At 49.0% G+C, this 20,677-nt stretch overlaps 1 long non-coding RNA gene across 1 annotated transcript; it reads left to right on the plus strand.

Moving 5' to 3' along the window:
* The first annotated feature begins 5,632 nt into the window (after nucleotides 1-5,632).
* On the plus strand, nucleotides 5,633-20,098 carry LOC146864020 (uncharacterized). Its single transcript, XR_014970006.1, has 5 exons — nucleotides 5,633-5,688; nucleotides 8,304-8,455; nucleotides 11,554-11,700; nucleotides 12,365-13,261; nucleotides 17,504-20,098. It is a non-coding gene; the product is annotated as an uncharacterized LOC146864020 (long non-coding RNA).
* The last annotated feature ends 579 nt before the right edge of the window (nucleotides 20,099-20,677 follow it).

Here is a 20,677-nt window from a genome sequence, read left to right on the forward strand (position 1 = left end):
ATTAGCACTTCATCTTGTCAGGGTAGGTTAGGGAATGGCATTTAAGTTTATTAAATGGTGGCTCGAGACCCTCCATCATCTCCCTCCTCTTGTTCATTCACCATGAACACATTCCTAACTGAATATCTGCTGGCTAGCAGAGGTCTCTCGGCTACCGGCGAAGTCCATGGGGTGTCGTTGACATAGCATTCAATGTTACCGGGGAGTTGCCCTTGCTGCCTGGCCGCTCCTTCATCAGTCTCGGTACTCCACTGCGTATAGCCTGGGGCTGGCTCACTGATCAGACACTCATACCGAACAGCAGCAGATGTATTGTTATATGTATTTCTGGCTGGTGGGAGCGGAGGTGCCGTAGGCACACCATGGCGTGAGGCGATGGGGGGTAACTCGATCATTGGTACCTGTACTCCAGACCCATCCCCAGGAGGCCTATCCATATCTTCATATTTTGGTGCCTGGTAAATCCCTGTGCTAGCGTAATTTATCCCTACAGCCTTTGTGCTCAATTTTTTAATACAATGACTTCCTATCTGAAAGGCGCAACACAGAACCAACATAATTCCAACTATAGGTATTACTAGTTTCAGTATGGCTGTTAGCCAGGATGGCATCCAGTCAAAGTCAAACCAGTTCACTGGGATAATGTCCGCAGGGGCACCTCCTTCGTCGAGCATCTCCTTTCCCAAGTTCGTCAACTCCTCAATGGCCCTTGCAATTGATCCGTTGTCCTCGTCGTTTCCTGGTATGAACGTGCAGCATGCCTTCCCTATTTTGTGGCACAGACCACCCTCTTTGGCGGTCAGCATGTCCAGGTAGTAACGGTGCTCCAAGACCATCTGTCTGAGGGGACGTAGCTCTTCCCTAATTGCATTGAGCCCATCCCTAGTACTGTTGATGGCCTTCATGACCTCATACCGGGTGACTTCCAGCCAGCGGGCATTCGCCTTTGTTTGAAATAAGGGAAATGCTCCTCCAAAGAATAGTTGGGCCTCGTTGAAGAGGCGGAATTCTTGGGGAACGTTACGATGTGTCTCTGTTGCGAAATATTCAGCTGCTCTCCTGTGGCGGTGCAGGAATGTAACATCACCTGTCATTGGATGTGATAGTATGTGGGAGACGTTTGATGCTGGTACCACCAGATGTATCTCATGCAGAGTCACCAATGAGCACAGTCCGAGCCACTGAGGAGGAAGTTGAAGGTACAGGTGTTCACCGCAGGCCCAATAGTAGTCCATCAGGGTGGAGGTGCCGTACTGCATATCGAAATTGAATATTGTAGAGTTACAGTCTGTGTTACGCCCAACAGAGACGGAGCCATTGCCTATGAAGCAAAGAGAAGGATTTTTAAGTTTAAATGCTTTTTTATGTTTGTACAGTCTGTCCCCACCCCAGGTGTATCTGTTCCCTGTCTCATTCCAAATTTGTGCACAATCATCTTCTACATCCCAATCAATATTTTCCTCCCACTCTGTTTCGCCAGACCATGGGGGGCCCAGGGATGCTGCTTTACAGTATATGTGGCCAGGATCGCTCCACTCATCGTTGTAATATACTCGGGCTTGTACTTCCAGGAGCGTTCTGTTCTGGCATGGACATTGTGGGCCAGGGACCCCCCCCCGGGTGGGTGTGATGATGGAGGCGTGGTTGTACGTCACAGTCCGCATAGGGTGATGAAATTGAAATGTAACGTGCTCGCCTATACATCTCTGCTCGCTGATCCATATTTGGTCTACTTCTCTTGTACTTTGCTTGTATCATCCGCTCTATGTCCCCTTTGTCAGAAGTGACCTTGAATATCACTTTGTTGTTGTCCCATTCCGATGTGTTTACAATTCCAACCCATATTTCAGCCCCTCCTACTAGCTGTACTAACCCATCAATGCGGCAAAGGTACAGGTGTAGCAAACACATCACTGTTTGTGGTGGGACTTCTTTAGGGAAAACTAGTCTGTCTGCACCAACTGCATGGGGGACATATGAACACACATAGCAGGATTCGTTTGAGATCCTTTTCCCTACGGCTGTCATGTCCCGGTACCATGAATTTTCTTCCAGGGAGGAGTGTACCGAATGTTCTCTTATGGATTGGGGTAGGCTGAGCATAGGCCCTAGGCCTTCCTGTATTGTCACGAGGTGTTGGAACGTTTTAAATGGCATTCCCTTAGGCTTGTGTCTCTGGTCGATAGGGAGACCATGGATGACCCGGTGTTTTGATTTCCCTATATATGGGGAGATGGGGGCGAATCTGCGGGCTCTGTGACGGCGTGACGGGTGTCCATGGGCTGCTCGTTTTTCCGTCAAATTGGCAGTCTTATCCCAAGTGTTCCCTTTGTCGTCTAGTATCACCATTGGGGGCTCGGGAGGTGAAGTGGTGTGTACGTTACTGGCTCTAGAGGCTGGGAGTTCGGGGCCTGTCGTGTGGTGTGGGGCTGTGTCCTTGTTTCCGGCGAATCCTATGCTATGTGTCGTGATATCTGTGTTCCGTGTGACCGCTGGTGCAGTTGCTGGGGTGGTAGGTAACATGGCATCAGTGGAGGCCCCTGTACCACTATTGCTTACGGCATGATAGCTCCTTACAGCAAGGAAAAAGATATACCAATTAAATGTAGCCAGTGCCACTCCAATGATAATACAAAACAGTACTATAGACAGTATACATATCTTTGCTTCACGGCCACTGTATTCGTGGATCAGTACGTGAGTGTCCTCATCTTCTTCCTCCACAGTAGAGGGACAGCCGCTGTCTTCATTTAGGGGGACGCTGGCCATTTCTATTTCCTCAGTTAGTCCATTGTCTATTGTGGCGGCGGGGCAGGGTCGAGCCGGACGTCTTTCCTGTGGATCCATGCCTTGCGCTCAGCTATCCGGACAGCCGTTGGGGATGAATCGATCACTTGGAAAGGTCCTTCAAATTTGGGGTCTCTCCAGCGCCGGACGTGCTTTCGGATAAAGATCAAGGTTCCAGGACGTATTGGTGGGAGCTCCGGATCGGTGGGGCCCTTCTCCTTCCTCTTTGATACCTGTAGAGAAAGGAACTGCGCAGCGCGGGTTAGTGTGCACAAGAATTCGTAAAGCTCAGCTTTAACAATCTCAGAAGATGACTCACTATCCGTTTTGGGCCTTGTGGGAGGGACAGCTACATTTATGGATCGTCCGGTGACAAGTTGGTGGGGTGTGAGGTGGTGATCCGAACTAGGTGAATTTCTTAGTGAGAAGAGGGCAAGCGGGAGGCAGTATAGCCACTTTTTGCCGATGGTGGCGCTGATTTTGCTTATTTTGTTCTTGAGTAGGCCGTTAAGGCGCTCACAAACGCCGTTACTTTGGGGGTGGTAAGCAGACGTCAGTTTGTGTCTGATGCCTAGCATCGTAGTTAGGGAGGAGAAGATGGCATTTGAAAAGTGACTTCCGTTATCTGTCCGGATGGCCTCAGGGATCCCGAAGCGGGAGATGACATCACGGAGTAGGAATGTGGCTGCTGCTTTGGCATCGCAGTGGACGCATGGTCCAGCTTCGATCCAGCGTGAGAATGGGCAAACTACAACAATGAGGTATCGGTAGTTTTGACATCGATCAATCATATCGACATAGTCGATATGGAGCTCTTTGAAGGGGCCAGAGGGTTTGGGGATGGTGGAAGTGACTGTTTTGAGAGTCGGATTTGTGTTGGCAGATGAGACATTTATTAACGAAGAGTTGTATTAATTCGTAGGCGTTGGGAATGAACCAGTCTGCCTGTAATGTAGTGGACATGTTATCTCGGGAGACGTGAGCAGGAAGGTGGAGTTGGTCTAGTGCCACCTGCAGTAAAGCTAGCGGCATAACGGGCTTTCCTGACAGGGTCTGTCTGTAAATGAAATCTGCAGGGTCCTGCTGTACTCCCCTCTTTTTTCATAACTGTTTCTCTTGATGTGGTGCACTTGTATTTCTCTGAGATGCAGTTGGGCAATGTGATCAAATTGTTGTGTGTTGTCAATGGGGTAGGGAGTATTTGTGTCAAGAGTTTCATTATTTACGTCTGTGTGCCGCGCTGGAGCTACACTACCTTCATGCGTGTTTGTCTGCTCTGCTGGAGCTACTCTTTCTTCTGTCTGCTCTGCTGGAGCTACTGCTTGGGCAAGTAGGATAGGGATGTTTTGAGGATTCGGCGCAATTGCGGGTGGGGAGCCTCTGGCTGCAGCTTTGGCTGCCCAATCTGCCAGCGTGTTACCTCTGGAGACAAAATCTCGTCCATTAGTGTGCGCTGCACATTTGACAACTGCTACCTTAGTTGGAAGTGTGAGGGCCTCAATTAATGGGCCAAAAATCCGTGTTTCATTATTGCTTTGTCGAAGCTCAGTACTGATCGGGCCCTTCTTTCCTCCACCTGGAAACCTGAGTTTGAAAGGAACCCTGCAGTGCGTTATACTCATACAATTTCTTATATATTTCATATTTATATACAATATAATATGAAGCACAGCTATTCAATGCACACTGTCCTCTGTATTTATATATACTCATGTTTTCATTACTAACCTTAATACATAAATATCATATTACAATATATTATTTATCTTTTGTAGTCCCTGGCGAATGCACTGAATTAAAATGCATTCTAGCAGATTCCCCCTTACAGTCTAATTTGTTACAACACTATTTTCTTCAGCTTTGAAGAACCTAGCAATGCTGCTTTAATATCTGATGGACGTGCGTACACTTAGCTTACTTTATCTTAAACAGTACAGTTGTCAAAAGGGATCGAAGCATGCATGTATATATATAAATACACGCATAGCCAGTCACTAAACTGCATAACGTGAAACCTAAAACACTGTATTTTATCACGGCTGCCCCCTTTTACCAAATCGTGTGATCCTAGGCAATTTATTTCTCTTTACACAGCTCTCTGTGTTCTAACTGTATACATACATATCTTTACATGAAGGTGGCCTCAATCTCCCGATCGTTACAAACCACAGGAAGCCTGTTTCCTGCCTGGCTCAACGCCCAGAATCCGTGGTCGGCCAAGAGTGCTACTATCAACGTCAGCCCAAGAGAAAGCTTATTAACTCTTTTGTTACCTCGTAACATCTAAAAACATGTTTTGTGTTTAATTGTACGCTATGCTGAATAAAATATTTAATATCACGTCTTTTTTGTAAAGCACACTTTCACTCAGAATGGTATTTTGGTGCTAGATACCAGATCCTTATTGTTCCTTCAACTCAATGATACTCCTTTCATCCGTTTCAGAATGATGAAGGGCTGATCAGACCCCGCATCTATCCACTTTTAGAAGGATGAAATGCTCAATAGACCTAGTAGCATATGAACCTGTGGCCATCAAGTCAAACACAGGCTCACGTTCTCTGTATGTCATGCACCTTGTGTAAACGTCGTATATTCTAGTCTTTTGCTTCTAAGGGCCTACAATAATGTATTGGACCTATATTTTGACCCAAAATGAAAATGGGCCATAGCTAGTGTGCATTTCATTCCTTTGTTTAATGTTCAACATCCGCTCCGACATCTACGTTTCTCTAAGGCCAGTGGCACCAACCAACTTGAACATGAGCCACAATTTCAAAACCTCATTTTGTAATAGCAAACATCAACTGTGTGTGCTCTGTTGCGACACCCTTCCAGATCGGCTTCTGCATCTGAGCCATTGCCTGTGCCTGCCTTGGCTGCTGCTGAATTTGGATGCAGGTAGGAGCAAATCACTCTGTACTTAGTATATCGGGGCTACAGTATTTTGTGTAATCTTACTATGTTAATCTAGCATCTAGCTGACCAGGTGGGCTGCTGCATTGTGTACATTGAAGTATTGATGCCTAAAGATATTCGTCAGGTCTATAATGAAAAATTATTTTATGACTTATAATTGGTCATCTAAATAGAGATATTCATAACCATTTGAAACTGAAAGTATTTCCCTTTCTCCCACGAAACTATATTACTTATATTGATGGCATTTTTAGTCTTCTAACATTGTGGGCCATAGAACATTATTGTGTAAGGATCTATTTCCAACAATGAAGGAGATTTTTTGATTGTTACCAGCAAGGCACTTTACTCATTTTTACAATCTTTGTTCTATTGTTGTCCATACTCTAGATGTTGAGGGGCATGTTGAATAGAATGAGGATCCAAAGATATCAAATGGAATAGCTCCATTTTACCTGGTATTACATCTTCTATAATTGGGCTCTGGGCGGTAAGGGATGGCAGTCCTTGAGCTCAACCTATTATGTAATCTACCTTTGCTTGGCTGGCCTATCTTTTCCTGCTGGGCCAAGTCTAGGGCGTAATAGCAACCAGAAAACGTAAAAATGTTGCTGTGTGACGTGGTCAATTAATGCCTGTGAAAACCCTCATCCCCCTCTTACTACCACTTGACTCAATATTCAAGTGGGAGGATCCGTTATTAAGTGTCCAAGCACGCCAGAAAGGTGAGATGAGAAGCGTGTGGTGTGATGGTCAAGGAACTGAAGGTACTCCATTTAACAGTCTTGAAGGCAGCTACTTGATAGTTAGACACAGTATACACTGGATGCACCGCGAACCAGTTGCGTGGTCTCAAATTGAACCTGCCTCAGTCAAAGTGGGTGTGCTGGGCACGTACCCAGATGAGGGGAAGGAGTGGTGCGGTGTACTACAGACCACAGCATCAAATAACTAGCGGCGATCTGTAAGGCTAATGACTGGTGTGATACAGATGACAGCAACATTAACTAGCGGGCTTTTTCCCTTAAATGACGGAATTGGTATAAGGCCAGTCAACTTTAAATTGACAACATTTGCTCATACAGTCAATATTTGCATATATTAAAAAAGAATCAACATGACAATCAAGATCATGACAATCAAGATGCACCTAGATATTATGGTCTCGCTAATAAATCAATAGATCAGCATCTGCCAGACAGGCTTCAAATACAGGAATATATAAAAAACAATTCACAAATCTAATTTCTTCTAATAACTGTTTGTGAATCACAGGCGTCTCATCTTATTCAAGAAATCCATGCCTTTTCCAGCGCAAGATGCTGTAGTGTGTTGCTGTTGTGACATATGCAGAGTCTGAATAACCAGTGATGCAGTTGTCAGCCCCATTGTTTAAAGCGGCAAAAAGTGCCACTAACTCAGCTGCTTGGCCTGAATAATGTGGAGGTAATGCAATCTGCTGTACAATGTCTAGGGAATCAGAGGACTCATGCTGTTGGGCCCTAACCACTGCGGCTCCTTTGTACCTGACCCCTTTTTCTTGATCAATGGTGGAGGACCCATCAACAAAATATATAGTGCTACCTGGCAATGGGTCCTCTTTTGCTGCTCCTGACTCATCTGGAGAGAATGTGGCACAATCATGGGTGTCATCATCTGAGGCTGCAATGGGATGTGCAAAGAATGTGGCAGCGTTAACTGTGTGAAATTTGACAACTTTCAAGGAAGGCAAATGACAGTATCACTTCAGAACCTGACACTCTTTGTGTTGTTAATGTGGTCTTAACTTTCTGAATTATGGCAAAGATGGTGTGCTCAGTGTACAGTGTTAACGGGGATCCCATGACAATGGGGGTACTGTTCTCAACAGCGAATGCTGGTGCGGCAAGAGCTTGCTCGCATTTGTAAGCACCTTTCATGACAGAGTCTAACATGCCGCTGAAGTAGGCAATGGGCTTATGGCCCATGGGATATTCCTGTGTGTCCGCTATCTGATCTGAAATGGGCAGAGGTCCACCTGTAATACTGGTATGCAGGTGGCTGCTGCTGCTGTTGCATGGGAATCTGTATTTGCAGGAGCGTTGGCTGGGTAGGTTGGGCGTGAGAGTACAGTATTTGGCGCTGGAGGCGCTGTGGGTGGATTTGCTGTCGTTGGAATCGGTGTGGTGATTGTTGGGCGGGACCCATGGATTGTTTGTTCTGATATTGAAGTCTAGTACGGCACTCTCTTTGCATATGGCCTACCTTGTGGCAATAGAAACAGGTGTACTGCCCTGACTGCAGTTGGAATCCCTGTTGTCCCATTCCATTCCCTCTTTCCTGCCTACCTGTGTTCCCATTGGCATTCTTTCTGTTGTTGTTGGTCATTGCTGTAAGCAGGCTGTGCTGACATGTATTGCACGGGGGTGTGGTTGCATCCGTTGTGGGGGAGGCTGTGTGTTGCGAGTTCGTTCATGGCAGCCTGGGGAAATGTGGTGACTGCCGTCATCTAACTGACAGGTGCAGCTACCATCACTGTGTCTGATATATCCTTTGTAAGCTTTTTAATGGAGGGAGTCACTGTGAAACAACTCTGCCTATGCTTTTTTCTCTCTTAGTGGCTGCAATTGAGATCCAGTATCAGTTCTTCTCCTACACCCTCAAGGACACGGAGGTATATACCATCCTGTAATTCGTGGTCCTGGGCAGGAGTGCAACCAGGGAAGTGGAGCTGGCCACCAAAAGCAGGAGTCGGCAATCTTAGACAGAAGTGGGTGTCTTGGCCAATAACTTGTTACTTTGGTCGTGCCTTCCCAATTTTCGAGTCGTAAGATAAAATATATGTGAAAGCCAGTCGTTGTTTTATATACAAAAGAGTTCACTATCCTATTCATAGGGTCACTAGTGTGGGAATCACACGATGTAAGCCTGAGAGGAACAATGTGGTGGGGTGTCGTCGTGGGAATTGTCGGTCATTCCCTTTTAGATTGAGCTGGAGCAAGGGGGTGGGCTTGCAAGGGCAGGCAGGGACGCAGAGTCTTGTGAAAACTCGTGCAGGAGTGCCCTTAAAAGAGGGGATGGGCGATCCAGAGAATGTGCGTGGTCAAATGAGGGGTAAGAGGCGGAGGCAGAGAGTGTGGGAGAAGCAGGGGCGCTTAAATGTGGGAGAGTGGCTGATTCGGATGAAGCCACAGACTGTATGGAGTCTAGTGAAGACTCCCCGTCAGTGATAATCACAATGGGGGAGGTAGTGGAACATTCTGACGGACCGGAATACTCAGAAGAAGCAGAGTGGGGGTGGATAGGGTGGAAGAGTTAGATAAGTGGCCAGGCCAAACCAAGTTAGGGCGAGTGGTGTCTGGAGATGGCGGGGCGAGAAATGTACGTATGTGGGCGGCAAATAGGTCGGGCAAGGATAGCGTAGAGAAGCGGACCTGAATATGGGGGGTGAAGGTGACCCTGAGAATTTTCCACATGGCAGAGAGGATGTCCCGTTGATAGTCTGTAAGTTCAGTTAGTTCATTAAAGGCAGTGTTATGGACGACTAGAGCAGTGCCGTGCACTAGATGGATATTGAAATTGATGATAAGTGGGGGGGTATTGGACATAGCGGTGAGAGAGGGCACGATGAGGGTTGCAAGGTGAGAGGGAGGAATACTTCTCCCCCTGTTTGGCTATCAGTTGCCAAGGCAAATGATAGACAAATATGTAATGAATGAATGAATGTGTGGATATGAACGGAAGACAAGATGAAGAGACTCACGGGGCGGAGGGGGGGGAGGTTTGAGTGACCTAGTGAGCGGAAAGCCAAAGGGAAGATGCGATGCGGAGTGTGAGGGCAACCCAGACTACTGCTAACTGACACTGAGTGGGAGTTAAGACACTCGGCTAGGGGGGGATGAAAGTGGCAGGGCAGCAACAGGAAGACTTAGTACCTGGCGGTCTGACACCTAGGGGGCATGGGAAGATGTCAGGACAGCAACAAGGAGAGGCGGGAGTGGGACGTGACTAGGCGCTATGTTACGGGGACATGCACAATAAACATAATACAAGACTAAAGACGGTACAATCATGGCCAAAGTGACGACAAAAAACATGAAACATAAAAAACAAACATTAAACATGACATATTATTCGAAAATAAATTACGTAATAATATAGAAGATGCATCGTGAAAAATAGAAGTAAGTACAGTAAACGGACCTAGATATTAAATCTCGCTAGAGGCCTAGAAATGGGAGCGCAGTGCGAGAGAACACGAGTTAAAAAAAAACAAAAAAAAAAAGGGAGAGATAGAGAGAGGTGTGCACAGTACCGAGGAGAGAGAGAGAGGGCACAGAAGGTGCATGGAGAGCAGAGATCTGAAGCCGAGGAGAAGACAGTGAGCACAAAAAAAGGGAGAGGGGAAGATGATAGCAGCGTATATTGTTGCGTGTACAGAAAGAGGGCGAGGGAGGGGGGAAGAGGAGAAGAAGACGATAAGGGGTGAGAGGAGTTTAGAAATAAAAGAGAAAAGTAGAAGAGAAAAGGAGAAAGTTATAATCGAATGACAGCGCAGATGAGCCAGCCGTGCTGAAAACCCACGAAGGGGGAAGAAGGAGGGTGAAGTCTGCAGTGACCACAAGTGACTTCCCCTTTTCCGCAACAGTGAGCTGCGCAGCAAAAATGGACCGTCGGGGAAAGACACGATATTTACAAAGAAGAAACCGTGTAATAAAAGGCAGTTTTTCCATTCGACTGCATGCTGCCGGAAAAACTGCCGAATAGATGTCAGTAATACCTGAATGAGGATACGTACATCTTGGGGTGTGATTTAAACACTACACCTTCTTTGAAACTAAAAGATACCCGACTGATTTAACATTTATTCGCTAAATGTTCCTTGAAAAATAAGTAATACCTGAATGAGGATACGTACACCTTGGGGTGTGATTTAAACACTACACCTTCTTTTGGAACTAAAAGATACCCGACTGATTTAACATTTATTTGCTAATGTTCCTTGAAAAATAAGATTGACTATAAAGCTTTATTAATCAACCACTGAATATTGAAAGCGGTGATTTGAAATACTCATATTGGAGCATAGAAGGACTATATTTCCAGGGGTCAACTTTTAATCCACTTGTCCTGAAGATGGTCTTATGAATGGAAACCTAAAGACCAAAACGTCGACTTTCACACTGTTTTCTACATAATTCTTGATTATTATTATGAAAAAGTGTTTGAACTTTCTTTGAGTGAAGGAACCATTTAGTTGATTATTTCCTTCCAACATATGTATAACTGTCTGTATTTGAAGTACCCTAATACCATTTGCTGATATAAATTTGTTTTTTTACACACCTGTTGCTTCTCTTACTTTTCTTTGTACTTTTCTTTGTATCCCTTGTTCTTCAGTTATGTTGATATTGAGTGATACTCATATATATGACTGATGCATAATCTTTAACTCATAACATATAAATTTTGTAAGAAATTAGGTTTATAGGTATATAATCATCCTATATCGAATAGAAAATTATACAACTGAGTATTCAAACAAATCCCTTGAAGGCATCCTTCTACCACTGCAATGTTATAGAGCAGCAGCTAGTTTTAGATGGCCAGCACACCGCTGCTTCTCAGCGAGCTGAACGCTCGCCACTAATGTGATGTGCAGGCGCACAATGAAATGTAACTCATCCCACAGAATTCTGAGCGATTTCAAAGTTTACAAAACTAGAATCACTGTGGTATTTAATTTCAAGATACATTTGCACTTTTTTTGTTGTTAAAGCTGCAAAAATAAATATAAAAGTGGTTTTCATTTTCAGCTGGTAAAATTTAAATGAAAATGCCATATTAAAAGAATCTCTCTTTAATTAGACTTCCAAAGGAGAAGTTGAACAGGCTGTAGACTTGCTTGAGGGGGGATTTTGGCCATTGCGCATGAAATGGAGTGCCCACGCTTCGGTCCGTGTGCCCCTGACGTGGAATCCAGAGAGGAATGGTCAATGACATCCGACTGTCCGGGTGGGTCCGCGCGTTCTCCCGCGTACTTTAAAGAGCTGCATATTTATCATTTCAGATGTGGGCGGGTCAGGGTGAGATCCCGGAAACTGCTCCCAAACCTTCTCTTGAAATTCCCCAATGCTGTTTTTGTTTAGTCCAAAGCGCTTGTATGGTCTGGCAGCGCACCAAGCACTATTCTGACACCTGGTCTCCCGTCCATGTTTTTGGTGAAAGAGCAAAAGATGGTACTAGGATACATTTAATTTCTTTGAGGGGTGTTGGAATCTGTTCTTTACCAGCTACTTTGTCCTGTATGTTAATTGTAACTAACCCAGCTAGTGGCCTGCGCTTTCGAGCGCCTTGTTTGCTAGGGACGGAGCTTCGAATGGAAAGGGGGGGCTCTTGGCCCCCCCGCCTGCATGGCTGTGCGGCGACCTCCCCCGGACTACTCGGTGGTGGGGCGCGTCACTGGGGGGGCGCGCCCTACCACCGATTGGCTGCCTGCGTGACCCGGATGTCGTTAATCGACATCCGGGTCGGAAGGGAGGGGGGCGGGCCACTGGGGGGGGGATAAAGCGTTGGGGAGCGCCCAGGTGACCCCCTTGTTCCCTGGACGCTCCCCCACATAGGACGTGCCCCGGCGCTCGGGGCGGATAACTTTTCTTCTCTCTTTGTTGCTTTTTAGGTTGGCGGATCGCGACTTGTCGGCGCTGGGCTCCCGCCTTTCGAAGGAAGCTGCTTCGTGCCTTCGCTGCGGTGTCCGGTGATGTGAGCAGAGTTGCGAGTTGCCTTCCGAGGATCGTTCCGGCTCGGAGGATTAACGAGGTTTAGCGTCGTGCTGGGTCGAGTGCTGCGGTACACGACAGAGGTACTGCGAGGGAGCGGGTGGGGTGCGGATTTGCCGCCCAGTCTCGACTGGTGCCGCTTTAGGTGCTGGCGTCACTCCTGGGTCCTTTTTCTTCATTTTTCCGGACGCTGCTGGCACAGGGGAGGGAACAGCCATTAGGCAAGGTTTGGTGGACTAGGGGAGTAAGGCGTCGAGTGTGGGATCCTGTGTTGATTATTAAGATCACAGGTTCAAATAAGTCTGTCTTACAGAGCACAGTTGGAAGTACTGTTGGTGCACCTTAATATTAAAGCGATCGGTGGTTGCTTAGGTAGGGGCAACAGCCAAGGCCAGTGGACTGGGCAGTTAAAGGAAGTTGGTGCTGCTTAATTTTAGGAGGAGTTGCAGGGGGATACAGGGAAAGTACAGGGTATCGGCTTTACTGCTGGAACTGTGTGACACAGAAACACGCGCAAGGGAATAGTAAGGGCGCCTGCATTGGCATGGTGGCTAGTACACTTTCTCTGGTTGGTAGGATAGGGGCAACAGCCAAGGCCAGTGGGCTGGGCAGTGAAAGAAGGTTAGAGCTTGTACATACGTGTGTAACTTTGCATAACTTCCGGGATTTAATACATTCTCTATTTCAGGTGTTATTACTACGTCCCTGCAATTTCTTGTGGTAAGCCCCGAGTGGTGGCCAGCAGTTGTGGTCGCAGGTCACTTCAATTCCGGCTGGGAGTACGCAGGATTGGAACGGTAAGAGGAGAGCGGGGGGCTCGCATTACATTGCTTCTGGTAGCCGCCGGGTGGGTCTACGTTAGAGTTTACTCACCCCTGACAAACCGGATAAGCCGGGGCGTTGCGGTTACGGTTGCATGGTGCTTACAGCCCCCTGTAGATCCTCCATCTAGTGAAGGTAATAAGCGTACTGACGCCTGTATTAGGGTATTAGTGTAGGGCGGTGCACCCAAGTCATGGCGGGGCCAATGGGTGGTGAAGGGGGGTCCAGGATGGAGGCTATGTTGCAGGCCATGATGCAGGAGATGAATAGCATCAATAAGAGATTGAGTAAAGTGGATGAATTGGAAGCACGCTTGAATGAAAGGTTTACTGACCCCCCAGCTTCTTCAGGCAGGCCCGCGCGGCAGCGGAAGGCACCCTTGTCCAGAGGGGATTTTGTTAGCCCGCCCAAGACGTCCAAGGCTAAGAAGCGAAGGCGCAGTGCCCCAGCCCCAGTGGTACCGGTTTCAATCACACCCGCGGTGTCGGTACCCCTGGTACCTGATTCAGTACCCCTTGTACCTGTCCCGGCACCCGTGACATTGGCTCCTGCCATGCCGCCGGCCCTACCTCCTGTGGGGCCTACTCCCCCGCCCGTGCTACCGATCCCAGTGCCGGGTTTGCCGGTACCGGTCTCTCCATTGCCTACCATGCCAGCGCCACCGGCTATGCTTCCCGGGGGGCCCGTAGTCCCAGCAGATAGCCCGGACTCGGTCCCGCCTGAATTGGTATCTCAGATAGCGGCTTTATTACCTTGGCTAAAAAAGGGGGGGTGTTACCAGCGTCATCAGATCATGCAGCAGAAGCAGCACAGTTGGTAGAAAAGATTAAATCAGCAGCGGCAGCGGATAGAGCTGCGGTTCCCCCCTCTTCTTCACTTGCAGGTTCCAGCCCCGCCCAACCGAAGGCAGATGGTGGTCAACCAGTCGCGGCGCAGGAAAAGGGTAAGGAGGTGGCACTGCCCCTCTTGGGCGATGGGTCGTTGCCCTCTAGGAGTGAGAATTTGGCACAACATGTGTCCCAGGCAACGAAGGAATTGATTTGGGCGGGGAAATATGTTTACATTTTTTCATTGCTACTGGATCACAGGGAGATGGAACAGGCAAAGACACTAAAGGAGTGGATGCTTCCAAGTGAGTGGAGGGCACAGTGTGCTAGGTTTAGGGTAGAGGAATCTTTGCTCAACTGGGTTAGGGCTTTCGCAGTGTTCACGACCATCATGGCCGAGCGGCCTCCTAATGTGCAGGCGTCATTGGCTTGCTACCAGAGTAGAATCGTGGGGTGGAGCGAGCAGTACCCGGGGGATGCCTGGAAGGAGTATGATGTCAATTTCAGGAAAGCTAGGGAATTTGACGCGTCATTGGCATGGGATAAGGTGGACTCTGTGTCATGGCATAGGCAGTTCTCTGGGAGCTCTGCCCCACTACAGTCTACCACTGCGGTCAGGGGGTACTTCACCAGACCTCAGCACCCCTTTCGGGCGGCTCAGGGGAGTGAGGTCCCGGGTAGGGGTGGGGGGGGGGGGGGGTTTGAGAGGAAAGGGGTGTGTTGGGACTTTAATAAGCGTACCTGCACGAGGGCCCCGGGCACCTGTAAATTCAGACATGCATGTTCGATCTGCGGTCATCCCTCCCACCCCGAGTCATCTTGCAGGTCCAAGCAGGGCAACCACAGCCAGAGGGGGAGGGGGAAGCCAGTGTAGGGCAGATATTCAGGATATCCCAACCCCTATAGATGTTTTGGCAATGATCCCTTGGTTGAATAGGTACCCGAATCACACAGCGGCCACTCTACTGCAGGAAGGTTTTTCTCAAGGTTTTAGGATCCCGGCAGGGGGCTACACAGGTAGCACACATTGCAGGAACCAACTGTCGGTGCAACATAACCCCGCAGTGGTGGCTGCTAAGATTAGCAAGGAACTGTCCCTGGGTAGGATAGCTGGCCCTTTCCAGAAGGTGCCTGTACCCGATTTTGTGTGTTCTCCACTAGGGGTAGTGCCCAAAAAAGAGAAAGGGGAGTTCAGATTGATCCACAACCTGTCGGCTCCAAGAGGTGCGTCACTGAATGATGCGATTGATGAGGGGATTTGTAGCGTCAAGTATGCATCATTTGACCAGGCAGTGGATTTATTGCGGGCACTGGGGCCAGGGGCATTGATGGCAAAATCTGACATAGAATCTGCCTTCAGCCTCCTCCCAGTTCATCCTCTGGACCATCATCTTTTAGGTTTCACTTTCGATGGCAAGTTTTATATGGATAAATGTATGCCCATGGGCTGTTCTATCTCATGTGCTTACTTTGAGGCGTTTAGCTCATTTTTGGAATGGGTCATGAGGGAGGTGATGCATTATCTGGACGATTTCCTTTTCTTGGGTGCGGCGGGACCTCAGGAGTGTGCTTGGGCGTTGCAGGAATTTTGCGTGCTCATGCGGGCTTTTGGTGTCCCGCTAGCGCCGGGGAAGACGGTGGGCCCGTCCACCTGTTTGGAATTCCTCGGTATTGAAATTGATTCCGTGGAGGGATGCTTCAGGTTACCCAGGGCTAAGGTATCTAGCTTTAGAGCAGCCCTTTGGCAATGCCTACGCAAAGACAAGGTTACATTGCAACAGCTACAGGAGGTGGTGGGGCAATTGAATTTTGCGCTTCGGGTTATCCCAATGGCACGCCCTTTTTCACGCTCTATTGCCCAAGCAATGAAAGGACTACGGGAGAAACACCACCACACGAGGTTGTCATCTGAGGTTCGCCAGGATATGCTCATTTGGATGGCATTTCTGGAGGATTTTAATGGCAGAGTAGTGTGGCCGGGTCCTCCCTCCACATCGGCGGAATTGGGCTTATGGACGGACGCTGCTGGGAGTACCGGCTTTGGCGCCATTTTGGGTACCAGGTGGGTCGCCCAGCGGTGGCCAGCGGAATGGAGGACACAGGGTCTGACTACCAATATTGGCTTTCTGGAGCTTTTTCCGATATGGGTAGCATTGATGGTCTGGCCGGAACACTTACGCAACCAATCCGTGGTGTTCTGGTCGGATAACATGACGGTTGTGGAATGCATAAACCAGCAGGGGGCACGCTGTCCATTCATACTCCGTTTACTGAAGGAGATTGTGTTGCAATGCTTAAAATGGAATGTGGTTTTCAGAGCCAAGCATGTCCCTGGCGTCCTCAATAATGCAGCTGACTCCCTTTCTCGCTTTAAAATGCAGGTTTTCAGGGAACATCTTCCGGCGGCAGATCCCCAGCCGGCGCAATTCCCGGCAGTACTTTGGCAAATTGGTGCCCCAGATTACAGGACCTCGTGGTCGCTAGCTTAGCCCCCAGGACCAAGACAGCTTACGAAGGGGCGTTTTTGTCTTACCGGGCTTTCTTGGGGCGGGAATGGGAGGCTAGGTGGTCCCAGGAGGACAGCTTTGCAGCTTACCTAGAATCAATGCACAGGGAAGGGCGCTCAGTGGCGACTGCGAACAGACATAGGGCGGCAATCTCCTTCTTTGCGCAGAGTAAGGGTATGCGAGATCCCACTAACACCTTTCTGGTGCGCAAGGCGTTGAGGGGTTGGCGCCGTCTACAGGGTTACCGGGGCGATAGGAGAAGGCCCATTGGATTGGCACGGCTGACGGCCTTATTGGGGGCGCTGCACAGTGTTTGTAGCTCCCAGTGGGAGGTTATCTTGTTCAAGGCGGCATTTTCCCTGGCCTTTTATGGGGCTTTGAGGGTTGGGGAGTTAGTTGCTGGGTCAAAAACTGATAGAGTGGGGGGACTACAGTGGGCCGGGGTTGAGATCAAGGAAGACGTTATGCGAATAACAATTCAGAAATCAAAAACCGATCAGGACTCTCGGGGTCACACCATAGTGCTCCATCGGGCGCGGGCCAACCCCTGCTGCCCGGTTTCCCACGTGGAGGCTTTCTGCAGGCAGCGGGAGTGCACGGCGGGGGACACACTGCTGTGTCACGCCGATGGTACACCATTGACTAGGTACCAGTTTAGGCGAGTCTTGGAGCTAACGGTCAGTCTAGCAGGGTTCGATCCAAAGGAATTCGGCACCCACTCATTTAGGATTGGGGCAGCAACTGAGGCAGTGGCGAGGGGTCTCTCAGTGGAGAGTGTGAAGACACTGGGGAGATGGTCGTCTGAACGTTACAAGAGTTATGTACGAATTGACATGTTGTGACAAGATGGTGCTCACGCCCTGTATGTTTCTTTTGTTTGCAGTTTCTCAAACCTGTCACGCAGGGGAGGAACTCGTCACCGGGCGACAACGACCGATATCGGCACAGCACAGAGGACACAGGAAATTGGTGACTTGGATTGTGGGCCATTCTTATGTTAGGCGTGCGGAACATGTTTTTCTTTCAGGAGACCGTAGGACGAGTGCAGCGCAAAAGGGGTTGGATATATCATTTTTCGGGAGGGGTGGTTTATGCCTCAGCCAGTTTCGGAGTTTTTTCCAGGGAATCTTAGCTCAGCAGCGGCCCCCCCCGTCAGTGGTGATACTTCACCTGGGGGAGAATGATTTGGCAAAATTGGGGAGGCGCGTGCTCATTGAGGAGATCATTTCCACTGCGGGGTGGGTGGCCAGGGCCTGCCCGGGTTCCACAGTAGTTTGGTCGCAACTTATTCCTCGGTGGCAGTAGCGAGGGGGGGTCTCGGTCAGGGCGTTGAATCACTCGGTACGGAGGGTCAACACACAGTTGGACAAATTATTTCGGACCCCCCAGTTTCAGACGATTCCACATGGGTGTATCTGGGGCGAGCATTTTTACTTGAGGGACGGGGTGCACTTGACGGAGGCAGCGAACGTCTTGTGGTCTAATAATGTCTGGGCCTGGTTGGAGGGGTTTTTAAAAAATAAGCGCGCTCCTGGTTTAGGTCTGGGTAGAGGGGGAGGCCAGATCGTCGGTTAACAATGCTGGCCCGTGGCGGTAAGGTCATGACCGATGAGCAACTATTTGAAGGTCTGAGGGGGCGGGCATCATCCTACGGAGGTGCCCGCCCAGGGGGAGGGGCCATTGGCCCCTCCTAGAACTTCAGGGGCAAGGTAACTGGTGCTTCAAAGGGGCGCAGGTTGGGGAGTCACGCTTTCCTTAGGCTGGTAGCCACCCCGCGCGCGCATACTCATGACGTCACCGGATGGCGCAGAGTAAGGGCCCTCCTTTAGTGGGTAAATGAAGTTCACGGCGTGGACCGGGTAATTACCGGGCCCGGCTGCGCATGCGCACACCTGTAGGGGAGGCGCAGCTAGTAGGACCTGACACCGGTTAGCGACCTTGCCATATGGCCCAGAAATGTTAGTATACAAAAATGCAGAGGAGGATGTTAGACTCGGTTAGGAAACAATCTGTATTAGAGTCTTTGTTAAGGATAGACACTCACACCTGTTGACAATAATGTATCTAATGTCCTGCTGAATTTTTGTATAACCGTTTATCATGCAAATTTGAAATTTATTGTTTTTGTACTTAATAAATACGGCCGGGGGGTTTCGCGACCCCCCGCCTTCCAAAGATACCACGTCTGGGTGCTGTGTCCGGGGGTGGTGTGGTCATAGGGGGAGGGCGGTAGCCAGTCACTGACCATGTGGAAAGGGGGGGCTCTTGGCCCCCCCGCCTGCATGGCTGTGCGGCGACCTCCCCCGGACTACTCGGTGGTGGGGCGCGTCACTGGGGGGGCGCGCCCTACCACCGATTGGCTGCCTGCGTGACCCGGATGTCGTTAATCGACATCCGGGTCGGAAGGGAGGGGGGCGGGCCACTGGGGGGGGGATAAAGCGGTGGGGAGCGCCCAGGTGACCCCCTTGTTCCCTGGACGCTCCCCCACATAGGACGTGCCCCGGCGCTCGGGGCGGATAACTTTTCCCCACCCCCCATCCCTGGAGTACGTGGTTGATGTGTTGCTAGACCAACTAGCGGGCATTGGGCGCGTGAAACTGTCATGAGATGTTAGTTTCTGATGAGGTTTTTTGCTGTTAGGACTTTTTCTCCCATTGTAGTGATCAATATGGTATTGTGCAGTTATGTTCTTGACTATGCTTTCTTGTAGGCCTTTTTTCTCCCAAGGTAGCGAATGATACTGGATTATGTGTAACTGTTGCAGTCGTGTTTAGGCCTTTTCTTTCCCTTGTAGCTTTATGATGTTATACATGACGTGTGATTTTAGTCAGTGTAGTTGTCCTTTAGAATTTTTCTCCCTTAGGTCGTCGTATTTATTAGGTATGAGGGGCATGCGGTAAGGTCATGACCGGTGAGCAACTATTTGAAGGTCTGAGGGGGCGGGCATCATCCTACGGAGGTGCCCGCCCAGGGGGAGGGGCCATTGGCCCCTCCTAGAACTTCAGGGGCAAGGTAACTGGTGCTTCAAAGGGGCGCGGGTTGGGGAGTCACGCTTTCCTTAGGCTGGTAGCCACCCCGCGCGCGCATACTCATGACGTCACCGGATGGCGCAGAGTAAGGGCCCTCCTTTAGTGGGTAAATGAAGTTCACGGCGTGGACCGGGTAATTACCGGGCCCGGCTGCGCATGCGCACACCTGTAGGGGAGGCGCAGCTAGTAGGACCTGACACCGGTTAGCGACCTTGCCATATGGCCCAGAAATGTTAGTATACAAAAATGCAGAGGAGGATGTTAGACTCGGTTAGGAAACAATCTGTATTAGAGTCTTTGTTAAGGATAGACACTCACACCTGTTGACAATAATGTATCTAATGTCCTGCTGAATTTTTGTATAACCGTTTATCATGCAAATTTGAAATTTATTGTTTTTGTACTTAATAAATACGGCCGGGGGGTTTCGCGACCCCCCGCCTTCCAAAGATACCACGTCTGGGTGCTGTGTCCGGGGGTGGTGTGGTCATAGGGGGAGGGCGGTAGCCAGTCACTGACCATGTGCACAGCATACACAAGGCATTTACATAGGATTTTTACATTCTGCTCCGGCCAGCGAATGTTGCAAATGCAAACAACGAGTATACATATTACATACTCCGTTTTTGTTGTTCGAATTAAAGTTTTGTCAGAATTAGCAGAACGGGACGTGTAATCTTGAAAATCTGCTTTAAAGGTGCACGTTGAGTAACCACCGAGACGAAAGACTATGCTATATTTACTTTTTAATTACAATTGTCATTGAGTACGGTTGTGATGCAGAATACAGAGGCCGCATATTTCGCGGTATTGAAGGAAAGCGCTTGGGCCATATATGCCAACTGCTCGCATATAAGCGCTATGAGGTAAAAAAATAAACTGAAACCCCATGAGCAGAACGCTCACAATGGTGTCTATCAGAGGTACAAGGACATACTAATGCGGTGAATAGTGTCCCCAACGTCAGTGCAGCGGCTAGTAGCAACATCAGCTTATTTTCTGTTCGATGGAGAAAAGAACGCCCGCTC

This window comes from Triturus cristatus, chromosome 2_1 (assembly GCF_964204655.1).
Source record: "Triturus cristatus chromosome 2_1, aTriCri1.1, whole genome shotgun sequence".
NCBI lineage: Eukaryota > Metazoa > Chordata > Amphibia > Caudata > Salamandridae > Triturus > Triturus cristatus.